General features: G+C 37.6%; 1 protein-coding gene and 1 long non-coding RNA gene across 3 annotated transcripts in view; one reads left to right on the forward strand and one right to left on the reverse strand.

Annotated features, from left to right (window-relative positions):
- LOC134801122 (alpha-2 adrenergic receptor) overlaps positions 1 to 5035 on the reverse strand; it is a 670379-nt gene that overhangs the window by 394072 nt on the left and 271272 nt on the right. The gene's annotated exons all lie outside the window — the stretch shown is intronic.
- The window catches only part of LOC134801197 (uncharacterized), a 369363-nt gene that overhangs the window by 142834 nt on the left and 221494 nt on the right, over positions 1 to 5035 (forward strand). The window lies entirely within an intron of this gene.

Here is a 5035-nt window from a genome sequence, read left to right on the forward strand (position 1 = left end):
CTAATGTATTGCAGTATATAATTCTGAGTGAATATGGAACCAAATGAAAGATATCCTTACAAAGGAAAGAAAATCAAAATCGGTCCTGTTATTTTCGAGAAATCAAGGAACATAGCAAGGTACAGTCACCACACGGCATTGTTATGCCATTTAGGGTTTATGCTAAATTAGAAATTCTATAGCGTAAGTATTGAACTGATGAGTTGCATTGAGTGATGGTACATAGGACGTAGTGCTATAAAAGATATGATTGAGTGCAAAATTTCCGAAAACGACGTCAAATATAGGGCGAAGTGGATGCAAAGCTACGGAAAGCTGACCTGAAGAGAAGGAACATAATTAAGTACATAAAAAAGTAAAGATTTTTAATGATTTGACAATCTCTTTCTCCGGAGCTTTAACGTCATTAACCTAATGCGGGTCTTTCAATCTTATTTGTGAAGTTGGGTTTTTGGTTGTAAATATTATTAGTAAATAAATACAAGTATCTGTACTATCTGTCCAGATGTAGTGCATAATTGTTATCAATCGTATTTTCTCGGAAACGTTCGTATTTGTCATGCTACTTCAGTCAATCTCCGTAGTTTTTGTACTGGGACTGACTGAAATAGCAAGACACGTTCGTACGTTTCCGTGAAAATACCATTAGATACCATTAGATGTAGTGAATAATTATTGTTACTTTAGAGATTCTGTAAAGTAACAATGGTAGAGGCCGCAAAGCGGATTCGCTGTCTGTGTGATATGCGCCCGTGCGTCTGACTGCTGACTTCATATTGCCAGTTATAATACAGTTGGAGGCGTTTATTATAAAATAGTCCCTAAGCTTGTGCAATAAGGTGGGTTTTATAAATTAATTAGATTAGATTAAATAGTTTCAAAATAGTACTTACTCGTACTCTTAAGTAATAATAATACTTCTTTTGACTTCCTAACAGAATAAACAGACCAACAAAATATACATTTCACGTGAATAGAAAATAGAGATTCCCATCCAGTGCATCTCAACAGAAACCCAGTACCTTCGCGTCGCGAATACCAAGTACTATCATTCACACTGAGCGCAGAATCGAAGACTCTAAGGACCAGTTCCTATTTTGTTCCTTTAAAAGGACAAAATTTGAACCATAATGGAATAAAGAAGGTTCCAAATTCAAGACTGCAATAATGAATCTGGGTGTTAGAGCTGTTTCCCACTGACGTCCAATTTATTGCGGGTACGGTTTTTTGTAGGATCCCGTTTTCTGTAGTATGCATGCAGGATCCTTGTGTGAAAGTTACTATATTAGCACCTACTATTTAAAACGGGATCCTGCAAAAAAACGCACCCGCAAAAAACTGGACGTCAGTGGGAAAGCGGTCTTAGGAGGATAAAATCGGACCTCGCTTAGTTGTCTTGCCAAGTACTACGTTAAGTATGGTGCTCCTGTGTATGTCAGTTCAAACTAAGCCTTTACTCTGAGGAGGAGATGACAGGAAAGGATATGAGACGTGCAGGAATCAATAAAATTTTAGTATCATTCAATTAGTTCTCTTCTCCGCTTCGCTGGATTACAACCAATGCTATCGGGTGATTCTCTTTCCACTCATCTCGGTGGAAAGGCAGTCTAACGGTATCACAAAGTGTGCTGCCCAAGCAATGGCATGTCTAACTTAAGTATGAATACACTACACCTTGGATGGAACGTGGACGGTGGAATCAAAAACAATAATTATCTACTTAAACTTAAAGTTTGGTTGGTGCCAAAGTCTTAAACGGAGAATCAGCACTGGAAGTCATCAACATCATTTTGGCACTATCAACTTTATATTATTTTTCTAATTTATAAAATTTTCTCTTCTGTGTTCGTGCTTACAAATATTTCTCTTCCCTTCCTATTTTATTTAAAGTTACTAAATATACCTACAGAGGCCATTTTACGCTGGCTTACTAGAAAATTCGATTCTCCAAAAACGAAGAAACACAGTTCAGTTCCCCGAAACTGTTCTACAATACAATATCAAACAATACACTTGCGGCACTCCGTACAAAACAAATGACACCTGCGCATGTCACGTGTCTCGGGATTGGAATATAATTTGGCCGCCATGTTTGTTTGCTGAATGTTTTGTGGGTACAGTGAATCGAAGCTACGCGGAATAGTAATGTTCTTTCTTTCTATTCGAAATTCGTGTGGAAATTTTTAGCATTTTCTTTGTGTTTCTATAGTATATATGTTATAACTCGCATCATCGTGTCATCACAGTCGATGTAGACTGTAGACTACCTCCTCAAAATACCTTCTTTAGTCGCTTCAACTATCATCTGCAAAGATGCTGTGGCCAATGATGATGATGATGATGTTATAACTATAGGTACCTATTAGTGGTGATTTTTCTTAAATCTTGGGATAGGAATGTCTGTAATAATGAAAACTGAAGGGAAATATCTTAGAGCTCAATAATTTGAAAATATAAGTTTTAATAGTAAGTTATAGTCAAACTTCTGTTATCCAAACGTTTAAAATTAAGTTTTTTTACGAATATTTTTTTAATTATCGAAAGAAATACTCTGAAAAGCCTAGTCAAGCCCCTCGCAGGTCATACCATTTGGGCAAAGGGGCATGATAATGCACATAAATTATACCTACATAAGTACTACACAAAGTTAAGATACTTTAACTATTTTTCTTCAGTTGTGTAATTTAATAACTTAACTCAACTAGCATTGTTAACCTGCTCAAAGCTTATTTTCCTTAGTTTAAACGCAGAAACAAATCATTTTATCCCCCAATCCAGTCATTTCACCTTTTTCATATTAATGAGTCACTGCTTAGAATATGGCATTTACATGATAATGTCTAATGTACGTAATTGTGTTTTGGTTGTTTTTGCAAAGCTAATAAGGCTAAGGTGTTTTTAAGGAAAGTATCTGAAGTAACCAAATTATGCAGATTACTTTTGTTGGGGATGGAATTTTCAATCTGTTCTTTTTAGGTGTTTAGTTAAAGTGTAAGTCCGATAATAATGTAATCGTGAACATTGCGATTTGTTAATAAAGTTGACATTTTTAACGTTACGTAGTTAAAGTAGACTCACTTCCGCTCCTGATAAAAGTAGAAGTAACCACACTTCTGACCAAAAGATACTCATATTCGTATTTTGATTTGTGTGTCTGGTTGACGGCCTCCTAGCCTAGTCGTCGGAAGTGATCCTTCCTACGAAGCAAGCGGAGGTTCGAATACCATTAAGGGCATATTTGTATCTATATTTAAGTTTCGACAATAAATTATTTAGACGATAATTTAAAAAAATTAAGGGCATTTATTTGTAGTTATGTTTATCACAAAAACATTCCCGAGTTAGATTATTCGCATGGCTTTTTACAAAAATTATGTGCAACAAAGTAAAATATTTAATAAAATTTATTTATTCATCATAGTTTTCTTGCTAAACCAAAATAAGTATTTATTACTAAACCACGAGTAGGTAGGTACTAGAGCGATGAAAGAGTTGAGAGGTTTAGCGAAATGCAAGAACTGTAATCGAAATCAATGATTCCAGTCCGAAGTCCGAATATCTCGTGGTGTCTGCAAGTTACTGAGGACATTGGAGTGGCCCAAACTAAGAGCTATGGCGGAAAAGATTTAAATAAAACCGGACAAGTGCGAGTCGGACTCGCCCACCGAGGGTTCCATACTTTTTAGTATTTGTTGTTATAGCGGCAACAGAAATACATCATCTGTGAAAATTTCAACTGCCTAGCTATCACGGTTCATGAGATACAGCCTGGTGACAGACGGACGGACGGACGGACGGACAGCGGAGTCAGCGGAGTAATAGGGTCCCGTTTTCACCCTTTGGGTACGGAACCCTAAAAACTACGTCAAAATCATGTACTTATAATACTAAGAACTTGACGTCGCTAAGTCAAAACTGTGACTCTAGGCCAGTCAAATTAGATAAAAAAAGCGTTTTCAGGAATTAATTCTCAGCAAGCTGGAAATCATTTTAATACCTTCATTTGGTCCTAAATACGTATAATCCGAATTTGCTCCATTCCAGGAGGTGTGGATAAATTTTGGGAGCCTTGGGAGATACATCTTACCTTGGATGACAAAACCACTCGATGTAGATGGAACAGCAAAGAGCAAATTTTCCGTTACCGTTTTTGAACTACACGCACAAAACTGAAAAAGAGCAAAAACTTTTCCACAACTCCTGGAATGGAGCAAACTCGGATTACACAGACGGAATGCGATCGAGTGCTTGCAGTGGCCAAAGTAAATGTGAAATTCCATTTTTCAGAATTGTAAAATTGATAGGCACGGTACGTTATACTGTGCTCGTATCGCCCAAGACTTGTGTTTAGGCCACACTCGATATCCAAGCTTAGTTTGAAAGGAGCCTTTCATTCGGAAACTACGGGCTAGGGATTAATTTCTATAGATAAATATAGAGATATCGACATGAATGGGCGACCAGTTTTTTGACGGGTCCGTCTGAGCAGTGGTGAGGTTTGCCAAGGAATTAGCTGTGCATGTACATTCAGCAGCAGAAGTTGCTAAGCGGGCGAGGTGTTCAAAATGATCATGACGCGACTTTATTATTAAGAGAATAAGAGCGTGACAAGGTAATTTTGTTCACCTCGCTCGCTTAGCAACTTCTGCTGCTGACTGTCTGCTCGTGTTGTGCTTACTAAAGTATGTACTGTTGTGTTGTATTTTTAGTCAGTTACGATGCAGTCACAAAAAAAGGCGCGATAAAGTCACTGTGCTGTGTTTGGTCAAAAACTGTCAACTGTCAAGTCGTTTACCTATGACAAGTCACTGGTCATATACCCTCGCATACGTAACTTCGATTCTGCATTGCTACTATAACGATACAGCATCGACACTGATACAGTACCTACCGATGTGCTCTGTTGTCAGCGAAGGCTGCCTGTCTGAGCCTACGCAGCCGCGGCAGCGGTTGCTGTGTTTGTGATTGTTGCTAGGATTTTATGTATTGAATAAAAAGTCTGAATATCCTTAGCCATCATAACACTAGACCCTAT

This window comes from Cydia splendana, chromosome 21 (genome assembly GCF_910591565.1).
Source record: "Cydia splendana chromosome 21, ilCydSple1.2, whole genome shotgun sequence".
In the NCBI taxonomy this organism is placed as follows: Eukaryota; Metazoa; Arthropoda; class Insecta; order Lepidoptera; family Tortricidae; genus Cydia; species Cydia splendana.